The 25023-nt window shown below is 45.4% G+C and overlaps 1 protein-coding gene across 1 annotated transcript in view; it reads left to right on the forward strand.

Annotated features, from left to right (window-relative positions):
- Nucleotides 1–25023, forward strand: part of LOC135908586 (uncharacterized) — a 235627-nt gene that overhangs the window by 192406 nt on the left and 18198 nt on the right. The gene's annotated exons all lie outside the window — the stretch shown is intronic.

The raw sequence follows: 25023 nt of genomic DNA on the forward strand, positions 1-25023 counted from the left end.
GCGCAGGCTCCCTAAAAATATTACGCATTTAAACGCACTCGCACATGCCAGTGTTTCTGAATATGTGTGAAAGTATTTTCGTTGCTCTCTGAGTCCACAAGTATGGGAAACAGTTTTCAAGCGTCGTCTGCATGGATAAGCGGCCCATCATTTCAGTGCGCTGAAGAGGCTGCTGGTATACCTGAAAGAAAAAAAAATCTCGAGATGCTGAATAGGCGGTCAGTATAGTTTTTCGCATATTCAATCGTGAGAAATTTGAGCAGGCACGCGCCAGCGCGTGGCGTTACTGTGCCTCGAAACCGAGTTAGAGATATACGCGAATGGCTCTGTCGGAAACAGAGGGGAAAGGGCGACACTCTTCCGCTAACTGTTGACACTTCCACCGCGCCTGCGTTTGTCGAAAACTCCAGCTTACGGCATTTCGCTTGCCGCAGATGGCCGATAAGACGGTTGCGTGCACTGTAGCCTACAGCGAGTGTCCTTTTTTTTTTCGGTCATGCTTTTATTTATTTATTTATTTTTTGAGAGCGCAGCTCTTAGGCGCTCGTTCCGGCGTTTAGCGTAAGGTATCTTCAGACATAACTCCATAGGACCTGATGTATATTTTATGCAGCGCGTCGTGTCACGCGTTCCAGCCAGACGAACTGATTTCCCGGGCAAGTAGCTCTCGAACGTTTACGCTTAAAAACAGTGCTGTGTATTGGCCGCGCTTCGGTGTACAGAGTTACAAGTGACCGCAATATCAATCAGTTCTCGCAGTGCGCGCTGGCGATTCGCAGTTCAGACCTTTGTATAAAGAGACGCATGGTGGGAGTGCTAACAGTTACTAGAACAGCGTCCTCATTTCCACTTTGTTTCCGAAGGGGGCCGCCACGTATCGCCCTTGAAAGGGTTCGGTGCTATCTCACACGCGCTACTGTGTTCCGGCTCATATTGCTCACGATAGTACATAGTTCGCATCCCTATCGAGCCTTCACCTGGAGCAGTGTAATACGCTTTGTGAGTGCTTCCGTTATAGTGATAACCAACGCATATAATGTGATGCAAGCAGGAGAAGTCTGGCAGCCAAGAGGAGTTGCGGCACGGAACAAGTCTTACAACGGCGTCTGTGTGAATGCAATTTTCATGTCGTGCAACGGGACAACCTAATAATTACATTCTGCAAACATTTTTGTTCGCTTTGTGTCCCACTTCCATCCTAGTTATAGGTATGACGTCGTGTTTCCCATGGTTGCACTACCTACTTGCTGAATTTTCGACACTAATGCTCACCAACTTACTAAATTTTTTTTCTAATAAGCAAACCCTTCGCGTATAGCTTAAAGGCTGTCAGGGCCCTATACGTCCTGCGCAGCGCCTAGGGGGCGCCACTGAAAGCCGCGTTGCGGCGTCCGTTGGAACTTCAGGTGAACCTCGTGGCGGAGACGCCTGCTTCCACTGGAGGCGTGACTGAAGCGTGTGCGTGCGATGTTCCGCTTGTGCGCGTCCCAGATAGTTACTTCTGCGGTGTCAGTGTGCGCGAGGAAATCGCGCTGTACAATAGGAGACATGTGTCCGACTACGCGGCTGTCTGGGACGACATTGTCTCCTTACGCGCCAAGTGTTTGCCGCAGATAAGCATCAACAAGCTTGCCTACGAAATAGAGCTCATCTGCAGTATGCCGCTTTCACTATAACGCCCCGGTCGCTAATGGCTTCATTTGTTGGCTCGTGAAAGTGTGTTCTTTATGCACACACTTGCTTCTTTTACAGGCCATCGTTTTTATATAGCAGATTGAGGGAGCGCCGACGTTCGTCCGAGTGGTTTGTACAGGTGCGGCAACGTCAAAAGCCAGCGACGGTAAAGCTTGCAAACCAGCACAATGAGCTTGATAAAAATAGTACATGTAGGATTCCGGCAATAATTAAGGGTTGATTGTTTTTCTGTTGCGTCTTACCATGGTCTGCACAGCATGGATTTCTTAGGTTCCATCGTTAAACAAGGAGTGCGTCTCGATCACTTCTCTGCAGCACGCAAGAGAGATATCGGAAGACGCTATAGCTGAGAATTTACCTCCCGAGTCAGTCAAGTGCGTATTGCTTTTACGTCTTAGGTTGTTCTTTAGTGTCACCACCATTTTTACTGGTATCACCCTCGTACTCAAATGCATACTTAAATCACATGCTGTATCGCCTGTTGTGCCCCGAGTCTGAATAGCCACCGCAGCGGTTCTTTAATTAGTTAAAACAATGCGTTGACCCAATATTAAGTTTGAAAGCAAATACAAAGCATGGGATTTAGTATTTGTTGTAAACCACGTGCTACATTGAAATCATTTAGAAATCAGAGACAACGACGGGGAAGCAACCGAAGATATACTGATCCATTTCATGCAAAAGAAGAAAGATACCAAGCACTGCGCTAACGCCACTAGCAAGAAAAAAGAAACCTGCAGGTTTCAGAATCAACCACAACGCCTGACAAAGCTGCTGTAAAGTAAATGTGCATTACTTGCAGTCATCAGGGCATCGAAGTTCAGGCGTTTCCCATTACCGCAAAGGTATGTTAAGAGGCATTCAAAACTAGGTTGAATGCCTTGTCAAACGCCTTTAATTCCCAGAGACGTCAGGTTGTGCAGTCAACATGCATATAGCCGAGGCGAGCGTAGAACGAACGTTATACGCCGCAGGTTTCATTTCAGTGCCATCGATAGGTAGAGAAACAGCCGATTCCGTGCAACGCACGAGTGATGGCGTGAAGTTTCATTGCGATAGTAATTGTGTAGACACTCCAGGCGCATTTCAGCCGTCGGCGTCGCCGTGATGTTCCGCATGAGCGAAAGCGTGTAAGGGTGAGGAGGCGAACGCGGTTGAATCTCGCGTACGCGAGCGAGGTAGGCTCCCCGGTCACGTGCCTGCTCCCCTCACGCGCGAGGCAGGAGGATCAGGCGAGGAAGGAGGGATGTTCTACTCCGGCGGCTGCGGGAGTGGCTCGATGTCCTCCTCGCCCGCCGCCCCGTACAGACTAACAGGAACCGCGGCGTCTCCTACGGTGTTTCCACGCGAATCTTGGTGAACGCCGTAGTAGACGCCTTTGGCAAACGCCGTAGGCACGCGTTGCCGGTGCTCGTGTGTCTTGAAAGCGATCTGCGACGTGGCCAAAGTGTGCGCCTGCGCGGGCCTCACTTCAAAGCGATCTGCAGTGTTAGCAGAGTTAGTGCAGTGCGGATAGCTTCGTAAGCCATGTGCTTTCGACGTTCCATTCGCGTCGAAGCGAGAGATGCATGAACGTCAATTCGTCTGTGGCTCTCGCGATTCCTTATACGAGAATTATCACAGCGACTTTCTCCGCTCATCGAGCTAGATGTGTTCATATTTGCCTGCGCGTGCGTGACCTGCGCTGGTTAATTTATTTACAACACTTTGGTGAGCTAGTTGGTTTGAATCCATTCTAGAATGTCTGAACGAGTACGTGTGAAGAAGCAGGCACACAAAGACAGCGCTGTCTCTGTGTATCTGTGTTTTTTCTACGTCCTCATGGTGTCACGTTTACACGTTCCATCATTGTTAATTTAGTTAGTAAGCGAATGTTTACAAGCCTATACACCAGAACACCGTGAATTCAAAGCGCGTCGTCATATTGGTGAGCGCCGGTCGCTCCATCTATCTCAAGCGCCGCGAAGTAGCAGGCCTGGGCTGCCACACCGGGAGATGCGACCTAGCGCAAAAGCGAAACTTGGGCTTTTTAGCTGGGCGGAAGGCGTGTTTCGCGTTTTTTCTAACCTGTCATTTTCGCTGTCTCGATGAAATCAAACTTCAAGACCGCATGCAAGTCCTCAATGGCCACACTGAGTGCCGTGCAGACTGTAGAAGGGAATACATTGGGTAAGTACTCTATTACGTTTGTACAAACCGTGTGCTGTATGTTAGAACACGTGTGAGCTGTAACATCTCCGTATTTTTGGCACGTAACCTGTGAAGGAATATACAGCACTGTGTTGGTGCCACATTTAATTAAAGGTTGTGCGACTAAGCTTTATGAAAATTCTACTTTCCAACATGAATCACGCGGGAAATTTTTGCCCGGGCGCGTGCTTTGCGACGACTTTCGCGGAAAGCAGTGTTTCTCCCATAAGTGCTCAGAAGCATGCGGTAAATTCCTCCTTGGCGTCACCTATTCTCCTTGCATAGGCGCAGTACATCGGAAACATTTTCTCGGGCCTGCGACGCTCGGGCTATATCAGTCATGCCGGATTATACCATTCTCGTGCCTTACGGCGCCCCAGCTTCAAACTATCCTCACCGATTCTCCCGGGGGAGCAATAGGGGCCGTTCTAGAGACAGCGCCTGCTCTCCTGAAACAGTATCTTCGCTCGTTCCGGTCTTTTCGTTTTGTGCTCTCCGTTACTTTTCAAATGCATTTTTAATGGTCGGTCCCCTTTGAGTTAAAATGTTTTGAAAGCATGAAATTGCCGAGCATCCCCTGCGATACTCACTGGTACATTTTTACTGCGTTGGTAGTTCTTCCTATTCACTACAGCTATCCGCAGGTGGCGCAGCTTGGCGTTCTTCGTTGCGGATGCAAATCGGTGCAATCTGAAAACACCGCACCATCACGATTCCCTAGTGTGTTGTGCTCTTTGCGAACAGCGCTAAGTAACCCGCTCCTTATGCGCTGGTTGTTTTGGCATCCAAACACAACGCAATGATGCCCAGATGCCTTCTTGTACTTTGGATCCGCGTGAACGGGCACATTTCTGCACTTCGGAGTCTTAGAGCTGGCGCTTGTCATGTCTGCTGGTAGCCGACGAACTCACTTTGGCAGCCCAGTCCAAAAGGGCGCTGGCCGACCGGGCAACCCGGGTGCGAGAGTATGCGTTCGGTTAGTCTGGGTGCGAGGCTATCGTGTTCTGTCTATATGGTCGAAATAACTACTATCGTTACTTCGCACAGCTGTCTGCTAATTTGCTATCGCAACCATTGCTTCTCCTTTCGGGCGGAACGGCGAATTTTTTTACAGCCTAACGCGAATCTAAAGGGCAATGTTTCGACGGTGGTTGTCGGTAGCAGATGGTGAATTTTATTTTAATTTGCTTGCGGTCAGTACTAGACAATATATATTTTTTCAAGTGGAAGTTAGATAAAAGGTTCACGCTACATATGCAACTGTACTGCGACCTCTGCTTTTTTTTTCTAAAATGATAAGATTAGAATTGCTGGTAAGTAACTTACGCAGGTACCTTGAGCAACTATTCAGGTTATACAAAGTCGTATCTCGAGGCCCTGCCCTAGTCATTGGCTCCAATGCAACCCTGTTCCGCAAACCCTATGTTGTTTCGCGTAAATACACAAATTATGAAAGCATTTCCTTTAAAAATACAGCAGCGAGTCTTTTAAATACCCTTCCTATAGGCATCACTTCATCATAATACATTCAGTATTTTTCAAGCTCGTTGCACAGTGTTTCCTGTACATTTATTAAATTCTGAAAAGTTAGCTTGCTGTGATGTATTTTATAAAGCCTTACCTTACTTTTTTAATGTGTGCATTCATTTATATGATATTGCTACACGGATATAAATAACACTATCTATCACAGGGACCCCTTCATGAACTCCGTTTGAGTTCTGGGGCTCCAACTGTAGAAATCTGATATAGTCAGTCATTCATTCATTCACAAAACTTTATTAGTGTCCTGAAGCCCTGTCTTTTCAGACCGAGGCGGGCCGCGTCCACGTCGGCACCGCCAGACCGAGCCTTATGGCGTCATCGTAGACCCTCTGGACAGCCCGTAGCTGATCTTTATATGAAGAGCTTGTTATCAACTTTTGCCAGTAAAGCCATTTTTCTTCGGGGTCGGCGACAATCGCGGGACAGCCCGCCAGCACGTGTCTGATGTCAATGATGCCAACGCACACGTTACATTCTTTCCTAATTTCTCTTTCGGGGTGAATTTTATTTATGAAATACGGAGTGGGGTACGTCCCGGTTTGCAGTAAACGTAGCGTGACTGCATGAGCCCTGTTCAATTTTACGTGTGGCAGTGGGAATTGCCTACGCCCGAAGTAGTAATATTTAGTGATGTCGTTTTAAGTTAGTAAGTGATCTTTATGCTCCCCGGAATGGCAGTGGGTGTCGGTTCGGTTCTGACCGGCACGGCAAGCAAGTACTCGTGCCAGGTCATTCGTCACCTCTTTGAGGTTGGGCCGAGTCTCGTCCACTTGTCCCGTATGTGCAGGAAACCATCGGATTTCAGGTTTGATAGTTTCGACCTTGTCCATAATTTTAGCCGAAGTCCCAGCCACATAGCCTTTGTCAAAGCTTTTAATTGCTGCTTTAGAATCGCTATAGGTGAAAGACCATTTATGGTATATTCTATTTTATTATGCATGATAAACCTATTGAACCTAATATCTACAACAATTAGTAGAAAACACCGGCAGATCAACTTAAAACTGGTTACGTGTGGGAATGCGAAAGTATTTAGTACATATGGTTTAATGTTTTGGAGCGCAGCTCCGACGGCGGCGTCCTATTGCGTTACCCAGCGAACAAGCACAGCGAATGATCAGAGCGCACGCTTAGCGTAGTTGAGGGGGGGGGGGGGGGGGAGGCCTCAACTCATAATTGTTTTTTGTATGTGTTAAGTTTGAAAGGATTTTACCTTTATTTTATTACCTGCATGATATGACCCTATTGCATATCAGTAGAGTATGAGTGGTTTTGTATTCAATATTCACAGGGAATTAAAATGTCTCAATGCTCTCGGAATATGGTATGTTGGTGACGGCTGCTTTTGCCCTCTTTTGGAGGGTTTAGCTTTATAGACAGGAGACACCCATTTTTTTTATTTAAAAGTAAACATTTTAACTGTAGAACGCACTACTGTTTTCCTCAGACAAGCCGTTGACTGAATCTGTTGAAATCTGGTGCATTCGACAGCAAAGGTCGAATTCTAGTGACTGGCAACCGAAATCTTGATTTGGGACGTTCAACTTTTTAGAAGAAATGCCAGGACTATGTAAGTTTGCATAGAAGAAAGGCAGAAATTTCACAAATTTATTACTCTGCTCAGAAAACAAATATCGTGGTTCTGTCAACTGCAACTGTTAGAACATCCAAACGCGAGAATTTGATACATGAGTTTACATGAACGGAAACAGCGAGAAATAACAAGACGAGAGATAGCAACAGAATTTCTGACGTGCTATTGCGCTGTTTCCGCCCAATTCAATAACCAGCCATCGCAAATGCGCCTGCTTCTGCTAGATGAATGTGCAGCTTATGTGAATGCGTTGCAATGTGTACAATGGCTTAACAAAAGACTTACTCACAAATTGGCAGGTTATTCGGGAGGCCTGTATAATACATCAATTTTGTCCGCTTTTGATGTACCATTAGATGCACATCACAGAATGGTGATTTCTTTTATTATTTCAGAGCTAGAGATGTAATCATGACTGTCTAGATTTTCTAAATGTGGCAATTTTCAAAAACGTTTTGTAAAAAATTCACGGCATACATAAAAAATTTACTTCCATGAGTCACCAGATTTTAACCTTGTCTTTTAAATGCAAGAATTATTATAAAATATGCCGCCGTGGTTTTCGAGAAAAATGATTTCTCCTGTCTCATCTATTTAACTAGCAGCACCCGAGCTAGAGCTTTCTGTTAAGCCACCCCTCAAGTCTGGAGAGGCTTTAATCGAAGCCCTGCATGTGCAGCAAAATTCACGGGGTGATTGCGACAAAAACAAAACTTCGAGGGAACTTAAACATTTTGCGGTAAATGCCACGGTGCATAAATTTTAGAAAAAAAAAACACAGTTCTAGACATTCCAGACCACCTGTACAATATTTACTCAGATGTAAGTTTAAGCATTTTCGTATTTGTTTACGAGGAAGGAGGCACGAACCGCGCGATAGGTTCAGCAAGAGCAATTCCTTGTACATTGCACTGCCGCAGGCGCGTAGTGTTAGCGAGCAGGCAAATCGTTTTAAGTTAGTTCAAGAAACATACGGTTCCGTATGCTTCACTTCATATCAAGAGATCTTTGGAGCCGTATTTCAAACAGGTTGTGTTCAGAATCGTTCACAACACTGAACCCGTATGCGAACCGGTGCGGCAGGCTGACGTTTATCCTGTCATATGACGTCAGCTTTTTTCATGAGGTCAGGTACTGTCAGGTTGATTTTTGGCTGAGCGAGGCACCATGGATGATTTGAAAGTCTCGCAGACGGTGTGAAACAAGCTGGAAATTATTCACCACGTGCGGTTGTCGTTTGGCTGAAATAGGTGCGTTGTCCGTTCACTGGTAGGGAGTCTAGCTAGTGGCGAGGAGTCCTGGCAAGATGAGTTATATGGGTCCTATGCGCTTCAACTTCAAAGTGGGTTCTGACAAGGTGGTCTCTAGCGGTCGCTATAGTCGGCACTGTTTATGCGATCTGAGGCAGGCCTAGACATAATACTTGAAAAATTCCTTGTCAGCTAACACATATCTGTCACCTGCGCTGATTTCAATATGTGCTTCAATATGTGCCGTTGGGAATGTACTCGTCCTTGAAGAATACTTTGCGAATTGTTGTTTGATATCGGTCCTGCTTTTTTTTGTGCATAGACCCTCAAGAAGCACCACACATCGCTTCCGTCATCGTGACGTCACTCCGTATACGTTTCACAGTGTGCGTCCGCCTGAAGTCAAGTTAGCATTTAGGCATAGCTTGTGAAGGATAAAGTCGATAAACATAAAAATGGCGTGAGAATAATGTTGTAACCTTGGTGGTGTATAAGCAAAAATAATCCACAATACTGCTCCTCGCATAGGATGAAAATAAACGAAATTGTACGCATTGCCTGTAACTGCAAGCGATATAATTAAGCACTTTATTAAAACTTCGTCAGATATAGCAGGTGTTTTTTTTTCTTTATCTGCACTAAAGCTTACAAGGTGACTGTGGGAAATAGCACAGTTCCAACGTTTGTGCTCAATTATTCGATACGGTGGCCATTACTTCTCCGAGAAATAAAAATACTTATTCTAATAAGCAACATAACTGCGTTTATGAACTTTTTACTTGATTATTTATGGCACATATTGCGGTACAATTTTGCGCAAACATTTCCGTTGTCTATAACTTTCATAAACGCTTCGCATGATAAAGATAAGTATCATCGATGGCTTTGCCACACTTTCTTTTTATTTCCCTTTATCTAAGAGAGGTCTTGCTTTAATTTTCTTTAGTACTCCTTCCACAATGAAGACGGCGTCGAAAGCAAATCGGTCAAAGTTATAATATAATCGCTGTGTAAAGGTTGCGATTAGATTAACACTCTTCACGTGCGATCCTTACTGCTTCTCGCCTCGACATGTTTCATCCCTATTTCTTTCCTTAATTAGTTTCTTATGTTTGTACACTGCAGCCACATTGTGTAATTTCAAGTTTTAAAATAAACACTGGTAAAACGTGCAGCACTTAATATGTTGTAGTGTTTTGGTCCTCATTGATGGTGCAATATAATTATACTTAATTTGAATTATTGAATAAAAATAAGAGTGTACCCACCAGTCATTGTTGTGGCATATTCGGGTGGTCGTATAAGAATGCTTTCGGTGGCGCTACAGATGTCACGTAGAAGAGCAAAAAAGCATAAATGCTTGCATGGGCGTGCTGCACTTACAATAAGGAAGGAGGATCATCACGTACGTTCGGGTATTTACGTGATACGACATTAAATAGGTTTTTCAACGCCTTTGTAGTGCGGACAGAGCGTTCATTATTGTCGAAAGCAATAGTCTTCCTAACCAAAAGACAACAGCCTTATAGACATTCACTTGTAGATTAAATTTCGGTGATTGACAATTGCACTCGCAACTATCGTGTGCACGAATGTTGCTTTTCTGGGAACAGTTCCGCAAATGAAGAGTTCGTCTTCAGGGCGACCTCGTGCCGTAGTCGCCTGCTGCCACTGCAGGCGGGACTGAAGTGCGCGCGTGTGATTTTCCAGTTGTGCGCGTCCCCTATAGTTACTTCTGCGGTGTCAGTGTGCGCAAGGAAATCGAACTGTACTATAGTCGACATGTGTGCGACTACGCGGCTGTCTGGGACGACATTGTCTCCTTACGCGCCAAGTGTTTGCTGCAGATGAGCATCAACAAGCTTGCCTACGAAGTGGAGCTCATCGCCTGCATGCTGCATTCATTATAACGTCCTGGCCGCTAATGGATCATTTCTTGGCCCGTGAACCAATGTTCTTTACGCATAGAGTTGTTTTGATAAGAGGCCGTAATTTTTTATAGCAGGTTTAGGCAGCACCTTTGCGCCTGCGAATGGTTTGTGCAGGTGCAGCCACGTGGGAAGTCATCGACGGTAAAGCTTGCAAACCAGCACAATTAGCTTGAGAAAAATAGCGCACGTAGCATTCCGGCAATAATTAAGGGCTGATTGTTTTTATGCTTGCGTTTTACCTCTGTCTGCACAGCATGGATTTCACAGCTTCCTTCGTTAAACAGGCAGAGCGTCTCGATAATTTCACGCGAACACGCGGGTTAGATATTGGAAGACGCCATAGCTGAGAATTCGCTTCCAGAGTCAGTCAAGAGCATATTGCTTTTATGTCTTATGTTCTTCTTTAGTGTCACCATCGTTTTTACTAGTGTAACCCTCGTACCCAAATGCTGGAGTAAACGGCATGCTGTGTCACCTGTTATTATGCCCCGAGTCTGAATAGCCAACCCAACGGTTTTTTAATTAGTCAAGAGTGCGCTGACAGAATATGAAGTTTGAAAGCAAATACAAAGCATGCGAAGAAATGATTCTTATAAACCACGTGCTACATTGAAATCATTTACAAAGCAGAGACAACGACGGTGAAGCAACCGGAGATATACAGACCCATTTCATGCAAAAGAAGAAAGAAACCACGCGCTCGTTAACGCCACTAGCAAGAAAAAAGAAACATGAAGGTTTGAGAAGTGACCACAGCGCCTGACACAGCTGCGGTCAAGTAAATATGCATTAGTTGCAGACATCAGGGTGTCGAAGTTCAGGCGTTTCCCTTTAAAGCAAAGTGATCTTAAGAGCCATTAGAAAAAATGGCTGTGGCTTAGCTAAGGTTAAGCCCAGGATGCGAAGCATACTAGCCTTTATTTTAGTTGTTGAACCACTGTTTAGCCTGGTGAACTGCTGTTGCTTGGCTATATTTGGTTCGGCTAGACGAAGAAACAACTTCTGCAGGCGAGCGCACGAGCTGAGACCCGGCTATGTAGCTACGCGGCCGCAAGCGAGGGCACGAGTTGAGCCTCCGCTTTTGCAGCTATTATGACGTCATATGGTAGCTGCGCGGCCGCGCGCGGCGCAGCAAGGGAGAGCGTGAATGTGCGGCTAGTATGCTTCGCATAAAAAGGATGAATGCCCTGTCAAACGCATTTGTTTCTCAGAGACATCAATTTGTATAGTCAACATTCATATAGCCGAGGCGAGCGTACAACGAACGTAATACGCCTCAGGTTTCATTTCAAAAAAAAATTAAATTATGGGGTTTTACGTGCCAAAACCACTCTCTGATTATGAGGCACGCCGTAGTGGAGGGCTCCGGAAATTTCGACCACCTGGGGTTCTTTAACGTGCACCTAAATCTAAGTACACGGGTGTTTTCGCATTTCGCCCCCATCGAAATGCGGCCGCCGTCGCCGGGATTCGATCCCGCGACCTCGTGCTCAGCAGTCTAACACCATAGCCACTGAGCAACCACGGCGGGTAGGTTTCATTTCAGTGCCATCGATAGGTACAGCAACAGCCGATTCCGTGCAGCGCATGGGTGATTGCGTGATGTTTCATTGCCATAGTAATTATCTGGAAACTCCAGGCGCATTTATGCTGTCAGCATCGCCGTGAGATTCCGTGTGGGTGAAAGCGTGTGAGGGTGAGCCGGCGAACGCGGTTGAATCTCGCGTGCGCAACCGAGATTGGACGTTCTCTCTCCTGTCACGCGCGAGGCAGGGGGGTCAGGCGAGGGACGTTCTACTCCGGCGGCTGCTAGGGTGCATCGATGTCCACCTCGCCCGCCGCTCTGTACAGAGCGGAAACAACCACGGCGTCTGCTACGGCGTTTCGCATGCGAATCGCGAACGCCGTAGCAGACGCTTTTGGCGAACGCCGTAGGCACACGCTGCTCCCCGCAAGGGCGTCTGCGTCAGCAGGCGTTTGGTGTGTTGCGACACCACGAACCTGAGCACACGTGGGTTTGCCCTTCCCGCCTTCTCCTTTTCTCTCTCCATCTTTTCTTCCCACACCCCTTTCGCGTGCAGTGCTGTTGAGGTGACCTCCTGTGAGAGACAGTTACGGCACTGCACTAATCTCTTCCTTTCTCTTTAAAATCACTTCACACGTGTCTTGAAGGTGATCTGCGAAGTTGCCAGACTGTGCGCCTGCGCGGGCCTCGCTTGAAAGCGACCTGCGATGTTACCAGAGTGGGTGAAGTGGGGATAGCTTCATAAGCGATGTGCTTTCGACGTTCCCTTCGCGGTGAAGCCACAGATGGATGAAGGTCAATGCGTCTGCGGCTGTCGCGATTCCTCACTCCGGAATTCTGACAGCGAGTTTGCGCGCTCATCGAGCTAGATGTGTTCATCTTTGCCGGTGCGTGCTTGACCTGCGCTGGCTAATTTACTTGGAACATTTTGGCGAGCTAGTTTGTTTGAATCCGTGATAGAATGTGCAAGCGCGACTGAACGAGAACGTAGATAGAAGCAGACACCAAAGACAGCGCTGTCTCTGTGTATCTGTTTTTTTTCTACGTCATCGTTGAGTCGCGCTTACACATTCTATCATTGTTAATTTAGTTAGTAAGCGAACGTTGACAAGCTTATACGGTCGGTAAAACTACTATCCTTACTTCGCAGAGCTATCTACTAATTTGCTATCGCAAGCATCGCTTCGCCTTTCGGGCGGAGCTGCAAATTTTTTTTGCGTCCGAACGTAAATATAAAGAATGTTTCGATGGTGGTTGTCGGTGGCGGCTGGTGACTTTTGTTTTATTTTCTTTCTGTTAGTACTAGACGGTATATATTATTTTCAAGACCAATTAAGATAAAGGGTTAGCGCTACATCTACAACTGTATTGCCACCTCTGCTTTCTTTTTTTGCGAAATGATAAGATTAACAGATGCTCTTAAGTAACTTACGTAGGCACCTTGAGACACAGTTTAGGCTATACAACGCCGTATCTCGAGGGCCTACCCTGGTGACTGGCTCCAAAGACGCGCTGGCGTTGTGCATTGCTGAGTTTCCGCTAACGGTTTCACGTGAATGCACAAATTATGCGAACATTCCCTTTACAAATACAGCAAAGAGTCTCTTCCTAAAGGCAAAATACTCTTCCTAAAGGCATCACTTCACCATAATACATTCTGTGTTTTTCAAGCTCGTTGCACCAGTATTTCCTGTACAAATCTGAAATTCTAAAAAAATTGTTTTCTCTGATGTATTGTATAAAATCTTGCTTTACTTTTTCAATGTATACAGCCATTTATATGATATTGTTACACTGATATAAATAACACTATCTATCTTATGGACCCTTTCATCAACTCGGTTTCAGTTCTGGGGTTCCAACTGTATAAATATAATACGCTGTCCTATTTTATTATGCATGATAAACTTATTGAAACTGATATCGATAACAATTTCCAGTAGAAAATGCGGCAGAGCAACTTAAGATGGGTTACGTGCGGGAATGCCAAATCATTTCGTACATTTGGTTAAATGACGGCGCTCTTAGGTGCCGGTTCCTGCGGCGAGCTCCAACGTCGGCGTCCTGCTGCGTAACCGAGCGAACAAGCACAGCGAATGATGAAGGCGAACACGGAGCGTAGCGGAGGGGGTGAAATAAGCGGCGAGAGGGAAGAGAGTGCGGAGCCGAAAGCGGGGGAGGACAGTATGGCGAAAGAGTGAGAAGAAAAGCTTAGTGACGTGAAGTAGCACGCGCACAACGAGTTTTGCAGCGGCGGTGGCTACGACATGGCGCCAGAGTAGCACACGTCGTCTGTATGCAAACAAAGCGCTGCGTGGACGCAGGTCTGTCTGCTACTGCTGCGAATTATGCCCCCGAGTCACCCTGTGCGCGTCGTCTCGCGATCTCCCGATTAGCGGGGCAGTGCCCGAATACTTGGCTCCGTTTTCGATGTGCCTGCCGCACGAGACAGATTGTACGCGACAGCCAATAGACGTCCGCAGGTCAAGTTTTATCCAAGACGCCAGCGCTCGTTTCTCCCCTGGTGGAATGATTTAAACTTCACGGGTGTACGTTTCCGGTGCTTCACTTCATGGTCGTGCGAGCATTGAGCCCGCGTTCGCGGACAATGTCTCTGGTTTGCAATGACGCCTCTTCGAAGACTGAAACTATTTATTGTCATGTTGATAGCCGCAAAAGAAACGTAAACACGAAAACGTTGATGCCAACAGTGAAATTCTTCCGATTCCCAAGAAAATGGTACGAAAAAGGCAGACGACAGACATGGACTACCGCTGTGCGCCGAACAAAGTAAGTAAATAACTGGCACACGAATAATTCGCGTTTATTGATCGCTCGTGAGCGTGGGATGATTTTTGCGTGTAGTCGACATGAATTTTACGATTGCTGGGTATAATAATTTTTCATCAAACAAAATCTTCCAGTTACACCAGCGCTTGTACCGTCCTTCTCGCGTTTCGTTTGTGGGTGCGTTGCCTAAGGTTGAAATCAACTTCAGTTGCACGCGCTAGCAGTGGTTCAAGCGTGCTGAGAAATTGAATATGTGCTCGATGCATTGAACATGACCAGAGTTGATTCCCCCATCACCACTGCACCAATCGATCGATCGAGTTACTGGGACAAACACGCCCGCATATTGGCCGCACCGGCATTGCTGAAACAGAAATGATTAGTAATGCTTTCTACTTCCATGCCTTGACCATGGTTAAAATATTTCCAACCTATTTACACTGACGACTTTATTATATATTGCAAGGGACGTACTCGTATAAAGTTTTCTACGCATGTCGTATTTTTGCTATGAGGCGAAAAGTTTTATTTCCGCACAGTGCCGCTGGAAGACCGTGGTCGCCAAGAGACACAGCACGAATTGGTCGCAGACAGTTTGTGCGAAACTGCAAAAGTTACTTTAGCCAACATGCATTGTATGTGCCGACGATTTTTTCTGGTACTACATACGATTAACTGACCCGCGTCAGCTACACAGCTGAGCAGACGCTGCCCTTTCGCCACATTGGAGCCACTAAAATAGTCGTCAACCAAGCAGGTCTTCTTAAAGGCAGATCGAGGCGTGTACATTGTGCACATGTCCTTGGAATGAAATGACCACACACAGACTCGTAGGCGCCGTCTCTGGAGGTGGCTCTCGGGTCCGAGCCACCTCCGGAGTTTTCTGGAGGAGGAAGAGCCTCCCCCTCCCCTACCGGCGATGCCGAAGCCTCCCACCCTATAAACACACCTAAAATGTCATTACCACAGTTCTGTCACTCACATCATTTGAGGATTCTTATGACTTGCCTTCTCGCTAAAAATTGTAATGTGGCTAGTAGCTTTTTGCATCATTATTGCCGCGGACGTGTGCGACATTTCATTCATACTTTCGCTTTATTTCTGCAAATACTGACAATAAGAGTACAAGTGCAATAAAAGCACTAGCGTCGGATGCCTCGTCCATATTTTCTCACTTCAACATTGTTTTACATTGTCTCTGTAACACCCTGCACATACGCAATATACTTAAACATACACACAGGACAAAGTTTTTATATTTTGCAAAGAGAAGGAGATAGCCCATTACAAATATATTTCTAAAGCTATGGATGACGTATGCCTAGAGTATGAATATGTTCCTCTACGTTCACCTCACTTCATATTGTTTTGCCTGCTTTTTTGAGCCGGAGAAAATCCTGCAGGCTTCAGTGACTTTTGTCAGCTGCGTCTGAAATGCGCGTGAATGATATATGTCTCAGGAATGCTTCTCTTTCCAGTAAGCAATAGTAACGACTCATGAAAACGAAAAAAGAACTCTTCTAATATGTTTCAACATTTGTTAGGTATGGAAACATTGTTACTTGCACGCAGGTGTCATGAATATGCATAGGGTGTCCCCTATGCATATTGCAAAAAGAGCTATTGCGTTACTCGAGGAAACCAGGCGCATATTGTTTCTCGTACAAGGTAGTGGCTGCCAGTCGTTTTTTTCATCACTGAGATCTATTTAGGTAATTTTCTAATTATTTTCGAAATCGAAGGGTACTATTCTTTTTCAGTGATCGCGTATGTCGCATCCTAAAAGCGATCCCATAGCGTTCGATTATTGATCAGCAACGTAAGAAAACTGCTCTGCCTGAAAATGAAGCTTTCGCTTGAGCCCAGCTCCGATGCCGCCTATTCAGAGAGATGCGATGCGAAGTTTTTAAGTGAACTTTTATTCAATGTGTAGCAGTTTTACAGTAAACCTTAGGAGAAGCGCAAAAGGTGAAATGGCCGACGAGGCCCATCGTTCTGCAGTCAGCCGCACCATTTGCCAGAAAGCAGCACGGACACCACACAACACAGTGAACATAAACCAGGGTCAGTTTCACATTATGAAAATACTAATTGAATAACCTCACGTGGCGCCAACACTTACATGCCACTTACACTCAATACGTATACTACTTTTTGCTATGTAGCGACCACTCCATAACACTCTTTTTGTAAGTCCTAAAAGAAGTACTCTCATAGATGAGGTCTTGAAGGTGCTTCTTAGTGTTAAGAAAATGTTTTAATTGAAGTTCCAACGTTCGCGCTAGATAATTCGTTCTTATCTGTGGAGCTCTTCGACAGACATGCCTCAACTTATAATTGTTTCTTGCGTGTGTTAAGTTTGAAAGAATTTTGCCTTTATTATTACCTGCATGATATGTCTGTATTGCATATCAGTAGAGTATTAGTGATTTTGTATTCAGTATTCACTGGGAATAAAAATGTCGTGGTGGTTTCGTAATATGGTATGTTGACAACATCTCCTTTTGCCTATTTCGGAGGGTTTAGCTTTAGAGAAAGGAGACACTTAATTTTTTCTATTTAAAAGTAAAAAATCCTAAATGTAGAACGCACTACTGTTTTCCTCAGATAAGCCATTGACTGATTCTATTGAAATCTGGTGCATTGGACAACAAAGGTCGAATTCTCGTGACTGTGGCAAGTGAAATCTTGATTTGGGGCTTTCAACACTTTATAAAAACTGGCAGAACTTTGTAAGTTTGCAAAAGATAGAGGCACCAATTTTACAAATTCATGACTCTGCTCCGAAAACAAATATCTGGGTTCTGTCAACTGCAACTGTTAAACATCCAAAGCAGCCGAATTCGATATATGAATTAACATTAGCGGAAACAGCGGAAAATAACAAGACGGTAGTTAGCAACAACAGCATTTTTTATGCTCTATTGTGCTGTCTCCGCCCAACTAAAGAACAAGCCATCGCAAACGCTCCTGCTTCTGAGTGATGAATCTGCTGCTTATTTGAATGCGCTGCAATGTGTACAATGGTTTACCAAAAGTCTTAATCACAAATTACTAGTTCATTCGGGAGCCCTCTATAGTACACCAATCTTGTCCGCTTTCTATGTACTATTATATGCACATCACAGAATGGTGATCTTATTTTTTATTGCAGAGGTACAGAGATGTAATCATGAATGTGTAGATTTTCTAAAAGTGGCGATTTCGAAAAATGTTTAGTAAAATATTCACGGCATGCATCAAAAATTCGCTTCCACGAGTCACCAGCTTTTAGCCACGCCTTTAAATGCAATAATTATTATAAAATATAGCGTGGTGCTTGCCGAGAAAAAAATATTTCTCCATTCTCGTGTATTTAGAAGGAGCTCCCGAGCTAGACGTTTCTCTTAAGCCACCCGTCAAGTCTAGAGAGGCTTTAATCGAAGCCCTACATGTGCAGCGAAATTCACGTGGTGATTGCGACAAAAACAAAACTTACAGGGAACTTAAAAATATTGCGGCAACAGCTGTGGTGCATAAATTTTAGAAGTATTTGCTTACGAGGAAGGAGGCTCGAGCAGCGCGATAGCTTCAGCTAGAGCGATTCCGTGTAGGTTTCACTGCCGCATGCCGCATAGTATTAACGAGAGGCGAATCGTTTTAGGTTAGTTCAAGAAACATACGGTTCCATGTACTTCACTTGATACCAAAATATCTGTGGAGTGGTATTCCAAACAGGTTGTGGAACCGGAACAAGAAATATACCGCTTCAGTTGGCGTCCCGGTTGAGCGTGCCGATTTAGTTCCGGTACAGTTCCGGTTCGGATAAATAAAAATTCACAATCGTTCACAACACTGTGAACCGGTTTGCGAACCGGTGCGGCACGCTGACGTTTATCCTCTCCTATGACGTCAGCTTCTTTCATGATGCCAGCTATTGTGATGTTGATTTTTGGCTCAGCGAGGCACCATGAATGAATCGAAAGTCTCGCATACGGTGTGAAACAACCTGGCAATTATTCACCAAGTGCGGTTGTCGTTTGACTGAAATAGGAGCGTGGTCTATTCGCTGATAGGGAGGCTAGGTAGTTGCGAGGAGTCCTGGCAAGATGAATTATATGGGTCCTATGAGCTTCAACTTCAATATGGGTTTTGACAATGTGGTTTCTAGAGATTGCTATAGTCGCCACTGTTTATGGACTCTGAGGCAGGCCTAGACATACTTAAAAAATTCCTTGTCAGCTAGCACCTATCGCTAACCTGCGCTTATTTGTGAATAAAGTGGGCAGTTATATTTTACCGAGTCTTCGATTGGCTTTGCTTGTTTTTAGTTGCCCGTTCAATATGTGCCTCTGGGCATGTACTCGTTCTTGAACAATTCTTCGCGAATTGTTGTTTGATATCTGTCCTACTTTTCTTTGCACACACCCTCAAGAAGCACCACACATCGCTTTCGTCATCGTGACATCACTCCGTATACGTTTCACAGTGTGCGTGCGCCTGAACTGAAGTTTGCATTTCGGCATAGCTTGTGAACGATAAAGTGGATAAACATAAGAATGGCGTGAGGATAAAGTTGTGAACTTGGTGGTGGAGAAGCAAAGCAATGCACAATACTACTACTCGCATACGATGGAAGTGAACGAAGTGAACGAGGAAAGGGTTTGCTTTAATTTTCATCAGTATTCCTTGCACAAAGAAGTGAGTCCAAAGCCGACCGGTAAAAGTTATAAAATAATCGCTCTGTAAATGTTGTAAATAGATTCACACTCTTCACGTTCGATTCTCACTGCTTCTCGTCTCGATAGGTTTCAGTCTTATATTTTCCTTCGAATGTTAGTTTCAGGTACTTTTACACTGCAGCCGCATCGTGTAATTTCAAGTTTTAAAATAAGAACTGGCAAAAAGCGCAGCACCTATTGTATTTTCGTGTTTTGGTACTGAGCGATCGTGCAATCTAATTATATTTAATATTAATTATTGCATAAAATTAGAATTTACCCACCAGTTATTGTTGTGATATATTCTGGTGGTCCTGTCAGAATGCTCTTGGCGGCGCTACAGATATCACGTAGAAGAGGAAATAAGCAAAAATGCTTGCATGGGCAGGCTGCACTTACCATATGGAAGGATGATCATCACGTACGTTCGGGTATTTTCGTGATACGACATTAAATATGTTTTTCAACGCCTTTGTAGCGCAGACAGAGCGTTCTCGCCCAACCCCCCGGATGTGTCATTATTGTCGTGAGCAATAGTTAGTTAAAATGAGCTGCTTGAACATTGACTTCTTAACCAAAAAAAAGCCTGATAGACATTCACCTGTAGATTAAATCCAGGTGACTGACAGCTTCACTCGTCACTATCGTGGGCTCGAGTGTTGTTTTTGTGGTAGCAGTTCCGAAGAGTTCGTTTCATGTCTCGCAGTCGTGCTACTGTCTGTTTCTTCACCGTCAGCGCAACGTTACAATGTAAGCAATTGCTGGACCAATTTGCTGGCCTGCGGAAAACATTTCGTTAACTGAGTCTCAGTACCTTAGGAGCATTGCTTTTTTGCACTACCATTTAGTTTACATGTTGTTCAAACGCGAGGCGGTAACAGTACTTGGGCTGCGCCAGTAGTTGCATCAGAAATTTCAATTTAGGTGCTCATACGCTTTCTCCGTCGTATATAGTTCCTTGTCCTGCGAAATTTGATCGCTTGTACAGCGATAGCCCAACCCCAGCGGAGCCTACGAAAAGGGGAGCGTTCCATCGCTTCGTGGAGGATAAGACAGTGCGCGCAATGTCCCATGGTTACATATGCGTAAGTACAGAAATGAGGTAGGGACGAATGCAGCCAAAGAAGTTTCAGTCGACAAGTCCTTGTCATTAGAATAATGCATCGCCCTAATTGTTGCATGCATTGGATCAAGATTCATCGGAATACTGGGAATCCTGTTTCTTAGCATGTTGCTCCGGATTGCTAGCGCACTTTGGATGTGCATTCTCTGCCTTGACTTTCTTGCTAGGCTTGCATTCTCGTGTCGTGCCTCTTAATGCTCTGCAAAGGAGTGCAAGCTTCAATGTGCTGTTGCCGCCTAAGTGTTCACGTGATTAGCTAAAGGTAGGTTGTCACCGTTGGGGCTATTTGATCGTCCATTATGGAGTTCAGGGCATTGTTTCTAGTGCAACCTGTGCATCTAAGCATCGTTACATGGCCCGTTACATGGTTTACCCTAAGGCAGGCGTACTTTTTTATTCCTACCTCCAGAGAACTCTTGTATAAAATTTTGATGGCCACTCTTATTCGTGCAGAAGCCATCGTAGGGCAGCTTATAGGAAGCTTTCTTTCTTCAGAACAAATGAGAATTTATATATGCGCTTTTATCTTACAGCGAAGAATGACCTAATGTTGATTAGCGCAATGTCTATTATTAGTACACTTGCTGCATGTAGACATTGTTACGTTGCAGTGATGCCAAATAATTCAATGCTGTCAATACAGAAAGTTAAGAATTATGCACTTCTCTTTTGTAAACTAGTCCGTAGAGAGAAAAGTGGCCACAAATAACACCGACAGCGGCAAGCGCAGTCCACGTACTTCAAACGTGAACGCTCTGGCCATGTCTGACCGCTATTCATTCATGTATTTCTCCACATTCTAGAGAAATCGCTCATGCTGAGGTAAATTCGAGAATGTTTAATACTATTCGCGCCTTGCACGGAATGGGATTTGATGATACAGGCTTGCTACAGAATGAAAGTGAACATTCGAGAAATTTTGTGTGCAAGTGCGTCCAAATCCGAGGAATGACTTGGTAGCTGCGATAATTGAGTGAAAGAATATCACCGGCAGAAAATCAATACAATGTACTAAAATGTAACCTAGAAATAGGCGAGAAAACCTTAACCATGAAAATAAATTACCAAAATGCTACTAACGGTCAAAGTTCCTTACTTCCAAAGCTCTGCGTACAATGGTAAAGGGCACGCTACTTGAACAACCCTAGGTATTGCGCGGCACCGCTTTGAGTGATTTCGCATCATCGTGCATGACTTCGTATTTCCTCCATTGTGCGAAGACCTCGTAGGGTCGTAGGAAAGGCCAGAAATAACGTCTCAATGGCTCTTCAATAAGTCCCCGTCAGCGTATGGGTATTACAAGCCAAACATGGTCGCCCAAATGGAGTTCCACGCAGCATTGTCGAAGAGTGCTGTGTCGGCTGTCAATCATTGGCCAGTACCTGACGCAAAGGCGGGCTATCTTTGTGGCTCCTGGAGGTAGTCCACGACGTAGAGGTTAAGTTCGTCGTTGTCCTTTAGTAACACGAAGTAAAAATTCGTCACAAGATCAATTGACTGGTGCATTGAAGGACATTTCCTTCAGCAAACAAACTTGAACGGTGCCATTGACCTTGCTTCTTTTACGGCCTTGTTTTAGATGCTTGTTATGTACGGAAGAACGGCGTCCTTCGCCTTGTGCTAGACACCCATACGTTTCTAGCATGTCGGCGACAGTTTTTGTTCAGGAGCTAAACAAGACAGCTTTGTCTTCGGGATGCAGGTGCTTGTCCTGAAGGGGCTTGTCAGGCTGCCCGGCAGTATCGTTTGTGTACACTCTTCCGTAAAACATTCTGTGTCGGTGATGAGCTACAACAAGTTTTCAGGTTCCTGCAGTGCATGGCGTAGCGGTACAAAACTGCCTGGCTGCGTCGCCTGCCAACACAAAACGCCATGCCGACACTGCGCAGAGCGCGCTTGGCAAGGATGTGCCGGTAGCCTCGACACTGCGCTGTCTGGCGGTAGAGGGCGCAAGAGTGCAGTTTTGCGTTACCGTTGCTAAATTAAACAACCCTAGTTTTGCGTCCCTCCGTCACGCATTGGAGATCCCGCAAGCTTTTGCGGCTGACTGCACCTCGTCGTCACAGAATATTTTCTGCAAATAATAATAATAATAATAAAAAATAATATTTCTAAATTCCCCACTTTAGCCGCATTGACCAAGGGCAGCATTTTCGTTTCAGCTAAACGACTGAAGTAGCCTGTAGCCACAATCTACTTAATCCTAGATGTCGACGTCGGAAACTCCTGGAAAGGTCATTGGGATATTTTAGGTGCCAAGCAGAACAGAAGAAAGAAGATGGGCGATGGAGTTACAGACGAACTGAAAGTGGCATCGCTGTACGATAACCATGTATTGAACGAAGAATATAGCTTAAATTGTAGCCACAGCCCTAAACCATTAGCAATAAAGGTCTTTACATGTCATCTTATGGAAAGGATGCCTCGCCAAAAAAAGTATCTTGCCTCTGCGTTCGATCCAATCAAACGCGATTTTCTTATTGCTCAACATCGCCCCGATGAGTGAACTTATAAAATGTATCGCTCCATTACGTCACGCAGCAGCCTTTAAGACTGAACACCTCAACAGGAAAACGAGGACAAAATGTCTCTGACACGATACTACCCGCTTGCTCTGTGTATATTTCCTTAATCTTAAGTCATTCCACATTGCAGATTAAAATGGACCGCCATTTGATCAGTAGACCCGTCGCGGTGGCTGAGCGGCTATGGTGTTGCTATGCTAAAAACGAGGTCGTCCACATGATATCCGGCCACGAAGACTGCATTTCAAATGGGGGCGAAATGCAAAAACTCCCCTGCCCTTATTTCCTTATTTCAAGGTGCACCCTTTAGAACCCCAGAGGGCACAAATTATTATGAAGTTCCCCACTACTGTGTGTTTCAAATATCACAGCGTCCATATTACAGTACTCGCAAGGTACCATTATCTTGATCATCGGTTTCCTTATTTTACCTATCTGACACCGTATGTTGAGGGCGAAGCATCGTTTGAAGAAATCATTCTGAGCAGGCGATGTAGAATAGATGTGTCACATGACGGCTCGGCTGCTGCGATTGCAACGCGGTGTAGGACGTGTTCATTTCAACCTCGGAGGGGCGGCCGTGCAATAACTCCTCAGCGCGCGCTGGTATTCTGACATTGGCTATCGCCCTTTTCTTCCTTGTCGTATACACACCGTGGTTGCTCAGTGGGTATGGTGTTGGGCTGCTGAGCACGAGGTCGCGGGATCAAATCCCGGCTACGGCGGCCGCATTTCGATGGGGGCGAAAATGCGAAAACACCCGTGTACTTAGATTTAGGTGCACGTTAAAGAACCCCAGGAGGTCGAAATTTCCGGAGTCTCCCACTACGGCGTGCCTCATAATCAGGAAGTGGTTTTGGCACGTAAAACCCCATAATTTAATTTTTCTTCCTTCTCGTATAGTTCAGCATCATTTCTGGGCTTCTTGAATTCCCCGAAGGGGCACCCTGTGGGGAATCTGGCAGCTGACATCGCCCGCTGACTTGAAATAGACTCGCCGCGTTCATCTTCGAAGCGGCACTAACAAAGCCCTTGCGACGCCTTGACGTGATACATGGTTGGTACTAGGAATGCCCCGCGATCCTGATAGTTACGTGCGGAAGATCGCCAGGGCGAACATCAGGCACAGCTTCAATCGTGAGCACGTCGTATAGTATTGTGATAAGACGGCGTCTTGGTAGCCATCACGTGAGTGACGTCAGTACGCCAGATCCCGTCGCCAGGCAGGCGCTTTTTGCGTGCGTATTCTTAGGTGTAGCGTAGTCTTTGAACATCCGTGGGATTTTTCAGAGTTCACATGTTTGTCGCGCTGTAACCACGCTCCTGCAGCCGAGATAATATTGCCCTGCTGGCTACGTGACAGCCAGTCAACGGATTGTGCGCTATGTCCGTGTGGTGTGTGAGTGTCTTGAGGCTATTTGCCAGAAGGCGCCACAATGAGGCAGTGCCGTGAGACTTTACGCCACAAAGTTGCTGACCTGACGCGGTCTGGGCAAGCATCCTAATTTACCAGAGCTTATTCTAATTGTCGTGCTCGTTTTGTGGATATCAAAAACAACTAAGGGTGAATTTAGTCATGCCCGCAAGAAAGTGCGTGTCGGATGTCATGGAAGTCTTGCTCGCGGAACCAAAGTGAGCGTTGATTGGTTGTCAACGAAATGAATCCAAAGAAGGAACTCGATTAGTGTGACTCCCGCGTCAGGTTTACGCCCTAAGCAAGAATTCAAGGGTGAGTAGTACACTCTATCAAGGATAATACATTGTCTACGAGATATGATTGACGAATGTCTCTTGTGAGATAAGGTTGCCTAAATAATTTCGCGCATAATTCTGCTGATACTGATGCACTTCATCACAAAATAAAAGATGGAGAAACAGAAATATTATGTACATTCTTATCTGGTTCTCCATCGTGCACTGAGCAAAGGTAGCAGGAGAATAGCAAATTTACAGTGATAACAAGTGAATACGCATTTGCCATGCTCGCGCAGACTCGCTATAAATATCACATAGTGAAACACACTCGCACGTGCTATAGTGTTTCTGAATATCTGCCAAAGTGTTTCTTTTATTGCTCTGTGAGTCGACATGTACGAGGGACACATTTCAAGTATCGTCTGCATGGATAAGTGGGCCATCATTTCAGTGCGCTGGA

Source organism: Dermacentor albipictus, chromosome 9 (assembly GCF_038994185.2).
Source record: "Dermacentor albipictus isolate Rhodes 1998 colony chromosome 9, USDA_Dalb.pri_finalv2, whole genome shotgun sequence".
In the NCBI taxonomy this organism is placed as follows: domain Eukaryota; kingdom Metazoa; phylum Arthropoda; class Arachnida; order Ixodida; family Ixodidae; genus Dermacentor; species Dermacentor albipictus.